General features: G+C 37.3%; 4 long non-coding RNA genes and 1 pseudogene across 4 annotated transcripts; 3 read left to right on the top strand and 2 right to left on the bottom strand.

Moving 5' to 3' along the window:
* Window positions 1-359: 359 nt before the first annotated feature.
* On the bottom strand, window positions 360-1,961 carry LOC114155850 (uncharacterized). Its single transcript, XR_003597846.1, has 3 exons — window positions 1,904-1,961; window positions 481-811; window positions 360-407 (listed from the first exon to the last, which is right to left on the bottom strand). It is a non-coding gene; the product is annotated as an uncharacterized LOC114155850 (long non-coding RNA).
* A 5,734-nt stretch (window positions 1,962-7,695) lies between these two features.
* On the top strand, window positions 7,696-10,602 carry LOC114155834 (uncharacterized). The gene is made up of 2 exons (XR_003597830.1): window positions 7,696-7,771; window positions 10,443-10,602. It is a non-coding gene; the product is annotated as an uncharacterized LOC114155834 (long non-coding RNA).
* A 92-nt stretch (window positions 10,603-10,694) lies between these two features.
* Window positions 10,695-12,779, top strand: LOC114155805 (gastrula zinc finger protein XlCGF8.2DB-like; annotated as a pseudogene).
* A 468-nt stretch (window positions 12,780-13,247) lies between these two features.
* Window positions 13,248-14,702, top strand: LOC114155843 (uncharacterized). The gene is made up of 3 exons (XR_003597839.1): window positions 13,248-13,526; window positions 13,618-13,704; window positions 14,285-14,702. It is a non-coding gene; the product is annotated as an uncharacterized LOC114155843 (long non-coding RNA).
* Window positions 14,703-16,687: 1,985 nt separating this feature from the next.
* LOC114155856 (uncharacterized) lies at window positions 16,688-16,926 on the bottom strand. The gene is made up of 2 exons (XR_003597851.1): window positions 16,848-16,926; window positions 16,688-16,773 (listed from the first exon to the last, which is right to left on the bottom strand). It is a non-coding gene; the product is annotated as an uncharacterized LOC114155856 (long non-coding RNA).
* Window positions 16,927-18,143: the final 1,217 nt, after the last annotated feature.

Below are 18,143 nucleotides of genomic sequence, written 5' to 3'. Positions count from 1 at the left end.
AACTCACCACATGCTGCCGCCAGAAGTCATTCACAGAGTCACTAATATCCCTCCCCAGATGAGGGCCACAGACCCCAGATGCCCAAAACCTAGACCCGTACCAGCAACAATGTCCCACAGGACAGCCAGGTTCTCCAGAGTCGAGCAATTATGTGTATAAATCCAGATTTTCTTCTTTTAGACAAATAAAAAGAAAGCCATAAAAAATGTAATGTTGATATAAAGTTACATTTGTTAAAATCTGAGGGTTAAAGCATAATTTCTGTCATGAGGAGATTGATCCGCTTGACCCACATACAGAACAAACATGAAGCCGGTGAATCAGTTCAATACAGTTTATTTTGTCCAGAGAATTGAATGAAATGTGAATCTTGTTCCGGAGTCCACTGTATAGGATCGACTGCATCCTGGAGGAGGGAAAGGTGAATGGTGAGTCTGCGTTCTTGAATTGAGACTGAAGGAGAGGATTTAATTACTTACTTGATGAGATGCAGTTAATCTGCCAGGGAGGAAGAAGCGGTGGGGGCTGCTGGAGTCGAGGCTGCTTGTTGGTGGCGTGTGGAGTCTCAGAGTTTGGTGTAGATCGCTGGTGGAGGTGGTGTTGGAGGGCGGACAGGTAATCGAGCAAACGGTGACCAGAGGAGCGAGCCTTCGCCGGTTCCCACACAGCAGACCGACCTGAACCGGATCTGGCATTCTGCTGACACATCTGGCAAACCTCTGGCATGGCAAATTGGATGTCAGCCAGACTCAGGAAAGATCTGGCAGTGATGGCACGGTTCACATGAGGCATGCCTCACCTGGGCCAGATCTGTCCAAGCCAAATACAGGTTAGTTACTGAAGTAGTCATGTCACCATGTGACAATTTATTTTGTCATAAGTCATTTTAGGAAATCAGTTCTTAAACAAAGTTATAAAATGATAATATTTATAATTGATAGAAAAGTTATAATCAATTTATTCACCTCTGTTTATTAGCTCTAATTGAACATTTTCATTAATGGTTGTACATTCTCAAACATATATACAATAAAATCTTTGATAGGTTTCTCTTTGAAACAAGATGATATTGCAACTTATGCTGTTATTTGTTTCAAATTATATTAACCAGTCTAACTCTACCTATGTAAAAGCTTTATGAAGAAATTTTTTAAAACGTTTTACTCTATAGAAAATGAAATATTCACTATAAATTAATTTTCATGCATTGATTTTTCTTGATTGTAGAAAATATGGTTGAATATTTTCTTCAATAATTTGTTGTGTCTTTTGCCTTAGTTATATTTTTCTCTGTTCTGCTGCAGCTGTTTTCTATTATAGATCACCATGTTTCTAATGCTGGAACTAATTTAACCTCCACACATAGATATATTATTAGTGTCTTAGAAAGTAAGTAGAACATTTGCCTTTCCTGTGAAAATGTCATGTTAGTGCTGAATGTTACTGCTGAAAATTGTAGAAACATTTGAGTTCAACTGCAGAACACTTGCTGAAATGAAATGAGTAGAAGCAGCAGGAAAAAGTTAAACAGTGCAAACCTGTCAGCTAAACTGAATAATTTAAAATCAGTACCAACATCCCTGCTTAAAAAATTAAATATTGCATAGAAATGCTTGCAAAGGTAAAGTATAAGGTCATATATTGAATAATTTCAGTATTAAAGAGAGTAATGGCATTTAACCCATCTAGTGCAGTAGAAAGAGTGTATAAGCTAACACTAGCTAAATAAATATTAGTGAGGCAATCGATGGTAAAAATACACAATTATTTAGTTTGTTGCCAAAACGCCACCTGGGACTTCCACCCAGGATTTGATTTAGGGCACAGGCACGTTTTTGCAATAGACCCTGTTTCAAAGTTATAATAATTTATTAAAATAAAAGCAGTAAAATTAAATAATACCTCTATGTAGATAAGAAGGAGTTAGAAAAACTAAGCTGAGTTGCCGAGGCTTGGCGGTGGGTGCTAGTGATGTGTCGGTCGCTAACGATCCGGCTCTAAGAGCCGGCTCTTTGGAGTGAACGATTGGAACCGGCTCCACAATGGGAGCCGGGTTTTTTCCTACAGTATATCGCTGTCTCTCCGCCTCCCTGTCGTTGTGCTTGTGCTCTGTAAGTGCCAGAGCTGATAGTTTTTCCCCACATCGTTTTTTTTTGTCCTGCGGTGCCTCGCTGTCTCTCCCCTCCTTCTCCCTCTCCTTGCGCGTTTTGCTCTTCTGCTAGAGCGGAGAGATTTTTTCCCTCGGTCGGTCCACTGCCCTCATGTCAAGCGTGTGCTCCACACATCTGACCAATCACACATAGTTGCCGAGGCTTGGCGGTAGGTGCTGACAGGTTCTGGATCGGAGGCTCCCGAGCAAAGAATCACCAAACACCGTGACGTCACAAACACTCGTTGGATTTCCCTCCATCGATTTATGTTGATCACAGGACAGCCACAGCAACAGGGGGCGCCACCATCTGGGCCAAACGCACCACCTTCAATCCTGAGAGCTAAAAAATAAATAATTACAAACTATTATTAAAATACCGGTAGAAAATTCAAGTAGAAAAACCCATTAAAAGTCCTTTACACTCGACCACCAGCACCGCACATTTAAATGAACGTGATGATCGTAAGATCCACAAGGGGCCGAGGATTGGACGAGGGGTGGATCAACGCAGGGCTGTTTGACCTGAAGCTTGGAGACAGGAAGCGTTTAGGCGTTATTTTGGCGAGTATTAAGGTGGTTTTTGGCATAATCTGGGCTGTGAGTGGATCTAGATGGCTAGTTGTAGTGGAGGGTGTTCAGAAGATGAAAATATGCATACAGGATGGTCTATGGTAGAAGATAGAAGAGGGGGAGGGGGAAAGGATAAAGGTAAAAAGGGAATAAATGCCGGTAAAAGGTCTCTTGAAGATGAGGAAGAAAGAGTGGAAATAAAAAAGAAAATAATGATGGAAGACTTTAAAGTTATTTTAAAGTTTAAGGCTGGACAAGATATGATTGGGGTAAGTCCTATCAATCTATCAAATGGATTAAAGAAAGTCATCGGAAATGTAGAACTAGCTAAAGTTTTAAGAGATGGGAGCCTGCTTATTATTTGTAAGAATGCTGAACAAAAGAATAAGGCAGTAAAACTACAAATGGTATGCAAAAAAGAAGTGTTAGAAAGAAAGGTAGTGGGGGAAGAAAGAGGGGTGAAAGGGGTAATATCAGGGATCCCTGTTGGAGAAAATTTGGAAGAGCTTAAGAAAGTAATGAAAGGAGGAGAGATTATAGGCATCAAACGATTGCAAGCTTTTAGGAATGGGGAGAAAATGGACAGTACATCTATTCTATTAGATTTCAAAGATAAAGTTCTGCCTGATAAGGTGATGGTTGGTTACATGAGTTTTAATGTAAGAGCCTATATTCCACCGCCTCTCAGATGCTATAAGTGTCAAAGATATGGTCATACTGCGAATGTTTGTAAAGGGAAACAGAGATGTGGTAGATGTGGAGGTGAACATTCGTATGGTGAGTGTGGAAGTAACCCAGTTAAATGTTGTAATTGTGGAGGAAATCATACTGCAGCATATGCAGGATGTATGGTTAGAAAAGAAGCAGCCGAAATTCAAAAAGTTAAAATTGATAGGAGAATTACATATGCTGAAGCAGTGAAAGAGGTGAAAAATATTGGAAATGATCCAAAAACAAATTATGGAAAGGAAGAAGGGATTAATAAAAATCAGGGTAATGTCACGTTAGAAAAACTAATTCCTTTTCTTGCGTATATCATTAATTGCTCAGAACAAGCAAGAACTAAGACTGAAAAAATAAAAATTATAGTAAAGGCAGCTACAAAGTTTTTTAATGTCAAAGATCTGTCATGGGAAAAAATTCATGATGAACTTAGACATGGGGAAGGATCATCTGAAAATGAGGCTTCTCTAATTGTTGCATAATTCAAATTCTACAATGGAACGCTCGAAGTTTAATAGCTAATGGACAGGAATTTAAAGGTTTCATAAACAATTTAAATACAAAACCAGACATAATATGTATTCAAGAAACATGGCTTAAATCATCACTGCAATTTAATATTCATGGTTACTCAGTTTTACGTAAAGATAGAATAAATGGGAATGGAGGAGGATGTGCCATATTTATAAAAGAAAATATTAAATTCATTCAGCTTCAAATAATAACAGACCTAGAAATTATTGCTGTAGAAATTTGGACAAATAATGGAAATATCAAAATAATAAATTATTATAATCCTTGTAAAAAATTAGAAAAATTAAAACTTGAAACAATCCTAAGACATTGGAGAGGGAAGATAATTTGGTGTGGGGATTTTAATGCACACAGTACTTTATGGGGAGAGCAAGATGATTATAATGGAGGAGTTTTAGAAGAAGTGATTGAAGAAAAAGAATTGGTAGTGTTAAATAATGGTGTAGGCACTCGGGTGGATTTGATCAGAGGGAAAGAATCAGTTATTGATCTGACTTTGGTGTCGCAATCTTTTGCGGAAAATTGCAGCTGGAGAATATGCAAAAAAAGTACAATAGGAAGTGATCATTATCCAATTTTTGTTGAGGTAGAAATTGATATAGAGGAAAACCAGATAAAAAGTGAGGGAAAATGGAGATTTGGGGATGCAAATTGGGAAAAATTTAGAATAATAAATGAGATTAATATGGTAAATATAGATACAAGTAAACCAATAAATGAATTGAATTTAGAAATTAGTAAAAGCATTATTAACGCAGCAAAAATAGCCATTCCTAGAAGTAATGGTACAAAAAAAAAAGAGAATAGTTCCTTGGTGGACATCAGAATGTTCAGGAGCAATTAAAATGCGGAATAAGGCTTTTAAAAGTCTTTAAAAAATTATTTGTTTCCAAAATTTAATAAATTACAAAAGGAGACAGGCAGAAGTCAGGAAAATTATAAGAAATGCTAAAAGGGATTATTGGAGGAAATATTGTGAGTCCTTAGGGAGAAATACTGCATTAGATAAGGTTTGGAATACTATAAAAAAAATGTCCGGTAAATCAAGAGAATATTTCTTTCCAGTAGTAAAAGAGGATGATAAAATTATAGTAGATAGTAAAAGTAAAGCAGAATTATTAGCAAGAGTATTTACAAAGATACATAGCACGGAAAATCTAAACAGTAAAGAAAAAAAAAGGACGTGAAATTACATTGCAGAATCAAAATGAATTACTGTATAATGATGAAGATAATGAGGACCTTATTAATATAAATGTTTCTTTAATAGAGTTGAATAAAGCATTGAAGAATTCCAGTAAATCAACTCCTGGGAATGATCAAATTAGTTACAGTATGCTAAGTAATCTTAGTGAATTGAGTAAAAAAATATTATTAGAATTATATAATAAGGTATGGAAGGAAGGAATATTACCTGACAAGTGGAAAGAAGCAATTGTTATACCTATTTGTAAACCTGGTAAAGATCCTCACTCAGCTGAGAGTTACAGGCCAATAGCTTTAACATCATGTATTGGTAAGATTATGGAAAAAATGGTAAATAATAGATTAATTTATTATTTAGAGTTGAAAGAAAAGATTAAATCTTATCAATTTGGTTTTAGAAAAGGTAGAAGTACAATAGATTCTGCATTATGTCTGGAATATGAAATTAGACGGGCTCAGATTAATAAGGAGAGTCTAATAGCAATTTTTTTAGATATAGAAAAAGCTTATGATATGGTATGGAAAGAAGGATTGTTAATTAAAATAAAACAAATGGGGATAAGGGGCAGAATATATAGATGGATTAAAAAAATTTTAACGGAAAGAAATATAAAAGTAAAGGTAGGTGGCGTTTTAAGTTCAAGGCATCAAATCGAAAATGGCACTCCCCAAGGTAGTATAATAAGTCCTATGTTATTTATTATAATGATTAATGATATTTTTAATAATATAGATAAATCTTTTGGTGTTTCATTATTTGCAGATGATGGCCTTATCTGGAAGAGGGGAAGAAATATTGAATTTGTAAATAGGAAACTACAAGAGGCATTACATAGTGTAGAAGCTTGGGCTTTAGAATGGGGATTTAGAATCTCAATATCTAAATCTAAAGTTGTTGTTTTTACAAATAAAAAGTTAAATATTATTACAAGTCTGAAATTATATGAGAATGTTATTGAAAGGATAGATCAAATAAAATATTTAGGATTCTGGTTTGATAAAAAACTTACATGGAAGACTCATGTTCAGCTCTACAAGTTGAGATGGGTGAGATGCCGTTGGAGCTCAGAAGGAAACAATTAGCAATAACTTACTGGGCAAATATTAAAGGACATAAAGAAAGTTATCCTCCATATATTATGTTACAATCTTGTCAAGAAAAAGAAAAAAAGCAAATAAATAGTTTTGGATGGTTTATAAAAAATGAAATAAGAGATATAGGAATAAATCATAGTTTAATTAGTCCTGTGATTGTTCTTCCTGTTATCCCACCATGGATAATTGAGATAGCGGAAGTTGATTTAAGTTTACTGGAAAAAGGAAAACAATTAGAAAAGAAAGAGGTGGAAAATTATATTGGAAATGAATATGCGGAATATATAGAAATATATACAGATGCCTCTAAAATGTCAAATAATAATATAGGAATAGCTTTTATAATTCCGGAATTAGATATTATGAGAAATAAAAGAATAGCAGACAAATTGACAGTATACACAGGTGAACTAATGGCTATTTTAATGGCTCTAGAATGGGTTGAGGAAACAAGAGAGAGAGCGGTTGTAATCTGTTCAGATTCAAGTAGTGCATTAGTAAGTATTGTAGAACAAAATTCAGAATCAAGGCAAGATATTATAGTTGATATTAATCAGTTAATGTTTAGGATTAAAAGTTATGGATCTCTGGTCAAATTAGTTTGGGTTCCTGCTCACATTGGAGTAATAGGGAATGAGCTGGCAGATAATTTTGCTAAGAATGCAGCAAAAAAGTGTATTGTTGATTTAAAAATTAAAATGAGTAAAAATGAGGTTAAAAATATTAGTAAAATGTATATTAAGGATAAATGGCAGGAACAGTGGGATAAAGGAAGCAATGCCAGATTTTATTATAGCATCCAAAGAAAAGTTGGAGAATATAGGAAATGTAGCAGGAATAAAAAAGAAGAAGATATTATATCTAGATTAAGGTTTGGACATACAGGTTTAAACAGTACTCTTAAAATAATAAATAAACATGATACAGGTTTCTGTAGTTATTGTGGGAAATTAGAAACAATACAACATTTTTTTTTAGAATGTAGTAAGTATGTTCGAGAAAGGGAGGAGTTAATTAGAAATTTAAATAGGAATAAAAATAAATTAGATATTAGAAGTTTGCTTCAAAGATCATCGGGGGACGTAGTTTTTAATAGTATTTTTAATTTTCTAAGGAGAACAGGTATTATGGGAAGATTATAGTGACTTTACATCTGATCCATACTCCAGTCTAGAAGGTGGCGGTAATGCACCTAAAAGTTGTTTGCCAACCGCCATAAAAAAAAACAAGAAGAAGAAGAAGACATGAATGAACGACAGTCATAAAATCCCAAAGAAGAAGAAGAAGAAGACAAAGAAAATGGCGCATGGTCTGTTTGGTTGAATGTTCGACTGTTTCTCTAAACGAGTTTATCAACGAGCCGTTAACTGCTGCTGAAGAAACATTCACAGAGTTTAAAGAAATCATCGTCAAGTCGGAGGAAGAGATGGATGATCATCGCAGACTGCTGGATTTCTCCCGGAGGCCCCAGATAATCTTACACCGAATAGGTAGGAACCACCAGCGTTTGGATGCAGGTTAAGGTCTAAATGTCTGCACCTTTCTGTATGAGGATCATTTTAGTAAATGTTCTTTTCCGGTATAAATGATTTTTAACAGGTAAATGAACGCAGACATCAGAATTACGCTGTGAAAATGGTTCATATACACGAAGCTGAATTTGGTTTCCGATTCGGGAAATGGCTAAAGGGTTATTCCACCTAATTTTTCACTAGCTTCCGCATCTTATTCGATTCTAGTTTAAAAACTACAACACCTGGAGTCTTAAGACCTGAACTGGATTATTCTGCTCTAACAGCAGAATATTCAGAACCATGTTAGGGATTTGTGAAACCTTTTTCTAATTAGTTAAACTTCAATAAAGGTTGATTTCACCACTTTTTGGATCTCTTTCCCTAACATTGATTTAGATTATTCCACACAAGGTGGCAAAGACTCTTATTTATATTAAATTCTTTCACTCTGTCTAAAGTAAAATAGCTCCTGTTTTAGTTTTGAAGGTTTCATAAAGACCATGTGAGGAAGAAGTGGGGAATGTCTTTAAGGAGAGACGGATTCACTGCACTGATGAATCTCAGCTGCTGAATCTCTCTTAAGCTCCTCCTCAGCTGGAAAACATGAATAAAACCTATATAGATATTATGTATATACGCATGTCCGTATAAATATGTGTAGTTTAATGCATTTAAAAATAATTTCCTTGTAAATGTTGCTAACCTTTTAATAAGGTTTACAGAAAAATTGGTGAATATCTGTTTAGTATTTAGCGAGTTATGATTGATAAATGCGCTGATTTTTTTTTTCTTTTTTTCTTTCGAAAAATTTTATTGTTACTGTAAACATTTAAAAACATTACATTGTTGCAATTATTCAGAAATTTCTAAAAACTTACAAATTCATCAATTTAGGCTAAAAGAAGCTAAGAACAAGAATTATAAAACATAAAATCTCTGTGTGTTAAAAGTTGAGCAGGACCGGGGTGACTCCTTCCAAAGTCCGGAGCCGTCTCGACCTTCCAAACAGTGCTGGTGCTCAGAGGGGAAACCTGCCCTGAAGCTCCTTCCCTCCTGCCTCAACCGGAGAGCCAGGCCGCCGCTGCTTGGACCTCTACTCGTGGAGCACCGGCTCCTTCGTCCACGGAGGCGCAGGCGATTCTTCTTGGTGGCTGTGTCCTTGGCGCGCCACCTGCAGCCCTTGGTGTTCCTCTTTTTGCTGCTGCCATCCGGATCATAGCCACGGGGGGCATCTGCCTGCGCCCGCTCACCAGCAAGTTTCTGGAGGTCCAAGTGGCGTCTTTGATGGTGGCTGGGGTGAGCCACCTCTCATCGAAGTCTTTTTTAGTCATTTTCAGCTGGCTCACCCCGTACAGCACTAGCTGTACATGAAGGACCTCCCTTGCTGGCAAGTGTGGGAATTGCAAGGAGCCGGCCTTCGCCCACAGGTCCACAGCAGCGCTGCACTCCCACAGCAGGGGCCTCACCGACTCCGGCGCGCCACAACCGGGACGGGGGCAGATGGACGTAGTCTATGGGGAAAAGGGGCACAATGACTATGGGCAAAGGTGCATTCATGGGCCCAATATGAGTGGGAATTTACAGTTTCTTTATGTTTACGCCGTTTTCAACTAATACACCAAACAGTTACATAAATAAAAGATGTTCAATGTCCAAACAACTTGAAAATTGCTTTTATAGTTTATTTTTTCCTGTTTGACAAGCAAATAACAAAGATCAAACTTTTCATTAGTGATGTGTTGAGTAATGAAGCGGGTAAGACAGAGAACTCACCTAAACCTGAGCAGTTAAAGTTTTTATTTTTTAGTAATAAATCGTTGTCCCTGGTGACATAGCGAGTAACAAGCCAATCACAACCCTCTTTTCTATTTGTTTCTAGTTTTCTTTTGGATCCAGCCATTGTTTCATACAACCAGATTAATCAGAATTTATGTATCAGAATCACAAACATTTTAAACTTGTTTATTCATTGTAAAGCTTCATGTTGTTTTCACGTTGCCTATTTTACATATATTGTCCAGTTGATGTCACAGTAGAGCAAATGAAGCACCGCGGTGCATCGGCTCATGAGTCGAATGATTGGATGGAGTTCCTCAGGGCTTCATGAAGCTGCATCTCACCATCACTACTTTTCATTGTTCCTCTCCTGCTCTGGTCAAAACCCACAGGCCCAACCCAGTGCATGCTGGTCCTATACCAGTCCCTATACTTACAGAAAATTGTCCCACAGTTCTTAATGTCTAACTTAGAAAAGTTAATAATAAAGTAACAAAAACTAAACAGCTATTAACCTACAAATAAACTCATGGTTATAAATAAACCATAAAGATATAAAGTGAACTAAAGTAAAATTTCAATATAATTTAAAGTAATAAAAATAAATAGTATCTTGAAATAATACAATTTGCAGGTAAATATTAATAATCCCTACTACAATTAATTTTGTAATAAAATATTTTTTTTCATATCCGTTAATTTGAGAATTCCCCAAATGTCAGCTGGATATATCGACTGATCTGTCTCTCTGTCTACGCTCTTGAATTATCAATTGGTTTTTTTTTATTCATTTCTGTCTTGAAAGATGAACAATTACTCGTATTTATTTCAGAAAAGGTAGCAATTACTCTTTCTCTGTTTTCTTGTCCAGATTTCCTGAAGTGTAACGTTTATAACCTGGAGAGGAGATCCACTCCGGACCAGGAGGAGTTAGAACCTCTGCAGGTGAAACAAGAACAGGAAGAGCCTGAAGATCATCAGATAAAAGAAGAGCAGGAGGATCTAAAACACCAGCAGATAAAAGTGGAAGAGAAAGAAGTTTACTGCAGTCAGGGTGAAGAACAGATTGAATTAAAACAGGAGACTGATACCTGCATGGTGGTTCCTGTTGATGAGCAACAGACCACACTGAATCAGAACCAAACAGGAACCAAGTCATCTTCCAGGAAGCTGCTGAAGCTGAGAACCAAAATCAGGAAAGAAGAAAACCTTTCTCATGTGTCATCTGTAAAAAGCGTTTGACTTCAAAATCTGTTTTTGATGCTCATATGAGAACTCATACGGGTGAAAAGCTGTTTTCATGTGTGACCTGTGGAAAAGGTTTGGTTATAAACTGGCTTTAACTCAGCACATGATGATTCACACTGGTGAAAAGCCGTTTTCATGTGTGGCCTGTGGACAGAGATTTAGTCGAAAACAGGATTTTACTCAGCACATGAGAATTCACACTGGTGAAAAGCCGTTTACATGTGTGAATTGTGGAAAATGTTTTAGTCACACAAAGCATTTAACTAAGCATATGATGATTCACACTGGTGAAAAGCCGTTTTCATGTGTTAACTGTGGAAAAAGCTTTAGTCAAAAACCGGGTTTAACTCGGCACATGAGGATTCACACTGGTGAAAAGCTGTTTTCATGTGTGACCTGTGGAAAATGTTTTGGTTATAAACTGGCTTTAACTCAGCACATGATGATTCACACTGGTGAAAAGCCGTTTTCATGTGTGAACTGTGGAAAGAGATTTAGTCTAAAACAGGATTTAACTCAGCACATGATGATTCACACTGGTGAAAAGCCGTTTTCATGTGTGACCTGTGGAAAAAGTTTTATTCGAAAACAGGATTTAACTCAGCACATGAGAATTCACACTGGTGAAAAGCCGTTTTCATGTGGAAATTGTGGAAAAAGTTTTTGTCAAAAACAACATTTAATTCGGCACATGAGGATTCACACTGGTGAAAAGCCGTTTTCATGTGTGACCTGTGGAAAACGTTTTGGTTATAAACTGGCTTTAACTCAGCACATGATGATTCACACTGGTGAAAAGCCGTTTACATGTGTGAATTGTGGAAAATGTTTTAGTCACAAACAGCATTTAACTAAGCATATGATGATTCACACTGGTGAAAAGCCGTTTTCATGTGTTAACTGTGGAAAAAGTTTTAGTCAAAAACAGGCTTTAACTCAGCACATGATGATTCACACTGGTGAAAAGCCGTTTTCATGTGTGAACTGTGGAAAGAGATTTAGTCGAAAAGATGAGTTAACTAAGCATATGATGATTCACACTGGTGAAAAGCCATTTTCATGTATGAATTGTGGAAAAAGCTTTCGTCAAAAACCGGGTTTAACTCAGCACATGATGATTCACACTGGTGAAAAGTCGTTTTCATGTGTGAATTGTGGAAAAGCTTTCGTCAAAAACCGGGTTTAACTCGGCACATGATGATTCACACTGGTGAAAAGCTGTTTTCATGTGTGACCTGTGGAAAAAGTTTTGGTTATAAACTGGCTTTAACTCAGCACATGATGATTCACACTGGTGAAAAGCCGTTTTCATGTGTGACCTGTGGAAAAGTTTATTCGAAAACAGGATTTAACTCAGCACATGATGATTCACACGGGTGAAAAGCCGTTTTCATGTGGAAATTGTGGAAAAAGTTTTAGTCAAAAACAAAATTTAATTCGGCACATGATGATTCACACTGGTGAAAAGCCGTTTTCATGTGTGACCTGTTTAAAAAGTTTTAGTCATAAAAATAGTTTAACTCAGCACATGACGCGTCACACAGTTGAAAAGCTGTAGAATTATGTTCCATAAATGTCCTGTGTTGTATTTGTTAAATGTGATCATTTTGATCTTCACATTTGGATACTTAGAGATGTTCAACCATGACACATTTTCCTTCATTGATGTTTTATTTTTCTGGTATATTCTGTATCAATAAACAATAATGATGAACTGTATGTTATTGTATTAACTTACTGTTTATGTCAAACTGTATGTTGTGTGTGTACAACGTGAAGAGCAGAGGGCTCAGCACACAGCCCTGAGGAGTGCCAGTACTGATGCTGATAGATGAAGAGGCTTGGGGGCCCACTGACTATTTCATGCATTAACAGAGTTTGACCGGACATGGACTCCCTTCCAGAACATTCTCCCATGATTGGACTTGAGGGATTGATTTGTATTATTCTGTACCATAGAGAGTGAGTGGGGTTTATTTTTGTAGTTTTTTAAATCAACAATAGAATGTATATATGGTTGAGTGTTTTTAAAAAAATCTACAAAACAGTATTTGTGTTAATTTTGTCTTTAATGTAAAATGAGATTGAATCTGATTTCATTTCTTTCAAATTATGTTAACCAGTTTTACTCTACCTAATTAAAATACTCAAATAAAAAAAAATCATTTGTACTTTAAAAAAATGCAAAATTCACCACAGACTAATTTTCATGCATTGATTGCACAAAGTACATGTAATTATTTTTAATATTTTGCTTTTTTCTCTTGTTTTAGCTGTAATATTTTAATCTGTTCTGCTGCAGCATTCAGATTACTGTATTTTAATGATGAAACTAATTTTATGTATATATGTATTTTAGAAAGAAATAAACGTGTAACATTTCATTTAACATTAAAAGTTTTGAGTTTTCCTTTAGTGTATGTTGTGCCTTATCCTTGAACCCAGTAGATGGTGGTACTACAGCTATACTGGTTGTAGCCACTGTGGTTCCTGTAACTGATGGGTTGCCGGTTCAAACTTCCCACATGTAACCCAGGTGTCCGCCATGACCCAATCACCTTCCCTTTAAGTTGATTGTCATGTGTGCTTCCGGGTTTTGTTTTTTCTTCCCCACCTTGCTGCTACTCACTGTTGGTTGTTTGTAAAACAACCTGGAGTTTCTGAATCGACTCATCACTCATTTAATCTCTAAAACTTGAAGATTGCGGTGAGTTGTTAAATACCATCTGACTTGACGTTGTATAGTATTTGCAATGATAGCGCCGCTAATATTTCCCTCCTGTTGAATCACTCGCCAGGTTGTGATCCATTGACAGCTGGTGAACCTTCCTGATCTGAGCAAGTTATCATTGCATCCACCTCATCAGATAATCCGTTACTCGACGGTGAGTAGATAATAGGGCGTTATTTTCGCTCTGCTGCGCCAGTTAGCATTAGCATTAGCTCTGATCCATCGACAATCAGTGGCCCACATCAGTTTAGTCTACTTATTAATTACTTACTTAATGAAGAATCACACTGTTGCAGCCGAATTAAAGACCACACCTTTAATATTTAAGGGTTTACCTTTCAACTTTAGATTTGATTATTTTTTCCATGATTTCTTTATTGGTGTTGCATTCCATGTTGGTGCAGCGATGAAATTTGGTACCTAATATGATTTAGTTTGTAGCTACTTTGATCAATCACATTTGTAAGTTGATTGATTTGATTCAATATTGGTTGTTTGTAACGACTGCTAATTATATTATCTAGGCAATTTTGAACTTGAATTATGAAGTGCGCTTTTTAAAAAAAAAAAAGGATTTAAATTTTTCTTTTTATCTTCTCCTTTCTTTTTATTTTTTCTATGAAGTTGTTAAAATATAGCAAGTACATATTTAATTGTTTCGTTGTCTCTTCCATTTAGTTTATATAAATATAATGTTTATATATGAACTTAATGTGTGTTATCTGGCCTTTTAGGTCAGGTTTTTCCCCCTTCCCCTTGCATTGACTCACTTGATGACGGAAGATGGCGAGCTACCCACCCACCATCTGGTGGTAGGAAAACGGAACTACACTTTCCCTACAGAAACGAACTAAACTCTTGAGTATTGAAAAGGGAACATAATTATTCTCTTTTTGTTCTTGGATCTATTGTGGACTCTATTACGTTTGAAGTATCACTGATTATTATTATAATTGTTTTTGTTGGTTTGTTTTTTTCCCCTTCTGTTTTTGGAAATTTATTGTTTTGTTTTGGTATTATTATTATTATTATTATTATTATTATTATTGCCACTGCAATAAATAGCAATATTAACAAACTTTACTTTTTTGTATCAGTTGTATTAATTATTCACCCCACTCATGACTCCGTGCCGTACCTACTTCTGATTATACAAACCTGGTTAACACTACACCTCGCAGTCAGATCTGCTCAGTTGAGAAAGGCGCTACACACATCCATCTCAGTTGTTGAGTCCTTGAGCAAGGCACCAAACCTGCCTTGCTGCTGTTAGTCAGAAGTCCGATGGCGCCCATTGTGTAGCAGCTTCTGTCAGTCTGCCCTAGGGCAGCTGGGCTACAATGTAGCTTACCACCATCAGCATGTAAAGCACTTTGGCATCCTCTGCACTAGATAAATCGCTATACATACATTTACCATTGACTAAACACTTGCATTTTGTCTTTTTGTTGTGTTTTGTATTAAACTTGTCCTGTCTGACAGTGTGACACTCAGCATTGTCGAGTACCAAGGTTAAGCCCTAAAGACTTGCACAAGTGGACCATTATGGCTTCCCCCTGATATAATTACATGAAACTTTATTAGAAACTGCTTTGGGGTTATTTTATTAAATTGTAATGAGACGGAGAAGAAAGCGGGAGAGAAAAGAAAGGTGAGAAAAAAGTTTTATAGGGGCCCCCTCCTCTCACCCAACTTGATATAAAGGTGATCACAGAGAGGAGGGAGCCAGAGACCAAACTTGACAGACAGACCAGGCACACAGAGACAAGATCACATGTTCCCATTCTCATGTGTACACCCAGACATTCAAACCCATGTAGATAATGTCAAACTAAACAAAACAAAAATGGACGCCATACACCCACTTGCATTTCTCATACACAGAGATCCAACCAGAACCAGGACCACCAGCTTAGGAATCATTCAAACCAAACCCTTATCCCAATTCACAAACCCAGCCTGCCAACCAAAGGATCCACCTAGTCCCAATGAAAAAGGTCCAGCAGACATACAGCGCACCGGGTTGACTGAAAGAACCCCCAACCCAAGAAATGGACCGACCAGCCAGCTCAGCGCAATATCCAGAACAAGAATACCACCCACAGCCCTGAATCCCAGCCCAGCACCAGGCTGTGGCCACAATAGGCTAGCAAAGCAATAAATCACAGCCCCATACCAACACCAAGACAGACAGACAGCAAACGATACCAGACCCAAAAAAAGGGGCCAATCAAAATGCAAACACCAGCCAACACAAGCACTTTCACCACTTCATACACAAATAAGCCAAAACACAAGCCTCTCACCTTGCCGACTACACCACCAGTAGGAAGGATGCTACAGAAAAGCCAACGCACCAACTGTGAAAAAGGAAGCAGCCCCTCACAGGTCCATAAACATCCCAGCCGCCAAGTGATAAGTAAAAAAGCCAATCCTAACCTGGTACAAGACGATGGTTGTTGTGAAGTCCAACATAATGAGAGCTCAGCGACCCCAACCCTGACAGACCCACACAGAGACAGGCTCACACAGAGACTGCTGGATCATCCAGACACAGGACCACCACCACCCCACCGCGATCCACCTCACAACTGAGGACAAGACGTGGCATAAAGAGCCCAAAACCATGTTGAAAATTCACAGTGCAAACATGCAGTGCATGAACCGGCCCAAAATCCAGACTACATACTGATCAGAACCCAAGTCTCAGGGTTCAGCCAGGATCCAGGGAAAATACGCCCCCAGAATCCCAAGACTACCCCAGGAACAATACGGCCACCATGCCAGTAACCCATCTCAAGCTGTAAGGAGCCCCAAACTCACCACATGCTGCCCGCCAGAAGTCATTCACAGAGTCACTAATGTCCCTCCCCAGATGAGGGCCACAGACTCCAGATGCCCAAAACCTAGACCCGTACCAGCAACAATGTCCCACAGACAGCCAGGTTCTCCAGAGTCGAGCAATTATGTGTATAAATCCAGATTTTCTTCTTTTAGACAAATAAAAAGAAGCCATAAAAAAATGTAATGTTGATATAAAGTTACATTTGTTAAAATCTGAGGGTTAAAGCATAATTTCTGTCATGAGGGGATTGATCCGCTTGACCCACATACAGAACAAACATGAAGCCGGTGAATCAGTTCAATACAGTTTATTTTGTCCAGAGAATTGAATGAAATGTGAATCTTGTCCCGGAGTCCACTGTATAGGATCGACTGCATCCTGGAGGAGGGAAAGGTGAATGGTGAGTCTGCGTTCTTTAATTGAGACTGAAAGGAGAGGATTTAATTACTTACTTGATGAAATGCAGTTAATCTGCCAGGGAGGAAGAAGCGGTGGGGGCTGCTGGAGTCGAGGCTGCTTGTTGGTGGCGTGGTGGAGTCTCAGAGTTTGGTGTAGATCGCTGGTGGAGGTGGTGTTGGAGGGGCGGACAGGTAATCGAGCAAACGGTGACCAGAGGAGCGAGCCTTCGCCAGTTCCCACAACAGCAGACCAACCTGAACCGGATCTGGCATTCTGCTGACACATCTGGCAAAACCTCTGGCATGGCAAATTGGATGTCAGCCAGACTCAGGAAAGATCTGGCAGTGATGGCACGGTTCACATGAGGCATGCCTCACCTGGGCCAGATCTGTCCAAGCCAAATACGGGATAGTTACTGAAGTAGTCATGTCACCATGTGACAATTTATTTTGTCATAAGTCATTTTAGGAAATCAGTTCTTAAACAAAGTTATAAAATGATAATATTTATAATTGATAGAAAAGTTATAATCAATTTATTCACCTCTGTTTATTAGCTCTAATTGAACATTTTCATTAATGGTTGTGCATTCTCAAACATATATACAATAAAATCTTTGATAGGTTTCTCTTTGAAACAAGATGATATTGCAACTTATGCTGTTATTTGTTTCAAATTATATTAACCAGTCTAACTCTACCTATGTAAAAGCTTTATAAAGACATTTTTAAAAACGTTTTACTCTATAGAAAATGAAATATTCACTATAAATTGATTTTCATGCATTAATTTTTCGTGATTGTAGAAAATATGGTTGAATATTTCTTCAATAATTTGTTGTGTCTTTTGTCTTAGTTGTATTTTTCTCTGTTCTGCTGCAGCTGTTTTCTATTATAGATCACCATGTTTCTAATGCTGGAACTAATTTAACCTCCACACATAGATATATTATTAGTGTCTTAGAAAGTTAGTAGAACATTTGCCTTTCCTGTGAAAATGTCGTGTTAGTGCTGAATGTACTGCTGAAAATTGTAGAAACATTTGAGTTCAACTGCAGAACACTTGCTGAAATGAAATGAGTAGAAGCAGCAGGAAAAAGTTAAAACAGTGCAAACCTGTCAGCTAAACTGAATAATTTAAAATCAGTACCAACAACCCTGCTTAAAACTTTAAATGTTGCACAGAAATGCTTGCAAAGGTAAAGTATAAGGTCATATATTGAATAATTTCAGTATTAAAGAGAGTAATAGCATTTAACCCATCTAGTGCAGTAGAAAGAGTGTATAAACTAACATTAGCTAAATAAATATTAGTGAGGCAATCGATGGTAAAAATACACAATTATTTAG

This window comes from Xiphophorus couchianus, chromosome 13, assembly GCF_001444195.1.
Source record: "Xiphophorus couchianus chromosome 13, X_couchianus-1.0, whole genome shotgun sequence".
NCBI lineage: Eukaryota > Metazoa > Chordata > Actinopteri > Cyprinodontiformes > Poeciliidae > Xiphophorus > Xiphophorus couchianus.
Note: the sequence above shows the minus strand (reverse complement) of the source record. Positions and strands in the feature narration are given on the sequence as shown.